We start from the raw sequence: 298 nt of genomic DNA, 5'->3' as shown, positions 1-298 counted from the left end.
ACTGTGCTTTAACCTCTGCTCTCGGTTTAATCCCAGGCTCACCACCTGGCCAAGGAGAGCGGCCTCTTAAGAGGACTCTGCAGGCTGGTCTGTGACCTGGATTCTGCATTTCCTCTCCCGGAGTGATAGGGCCAGCTGTCAGCTGGGAAAGGGGACAGATGCACCGATTCGGGGTGGGCTGGGGACTGAGTTCTCCCGGCACTACACCCCGCTGCCCTTCCAGGGCCCCTCCGTGGGGATCACATCCCTTCCCACCACTGTGAGCGTGCAGACAGGAGTGTGGTGGGCCCGTGACCCT

Source organism: Bison bison, unplaced genomic scaffold, assembly GCF_000754665.1.
Source record: "Bison bison bison isolate TAMUID 2011002044 unplaced genomic scaffold, Bison_UMD1.0 scf7180017864180, whole genome shotgun sequence".
In the NCBI taxonomy this organism is placed as follows: Eukaryota; Metazoa; Chordata; class Mammalia; order Artiodactyla; family Bovidae; genus Bison; species Bison bison.
This window is presented reverse-complemented; position numbering follows the sequence as displayed.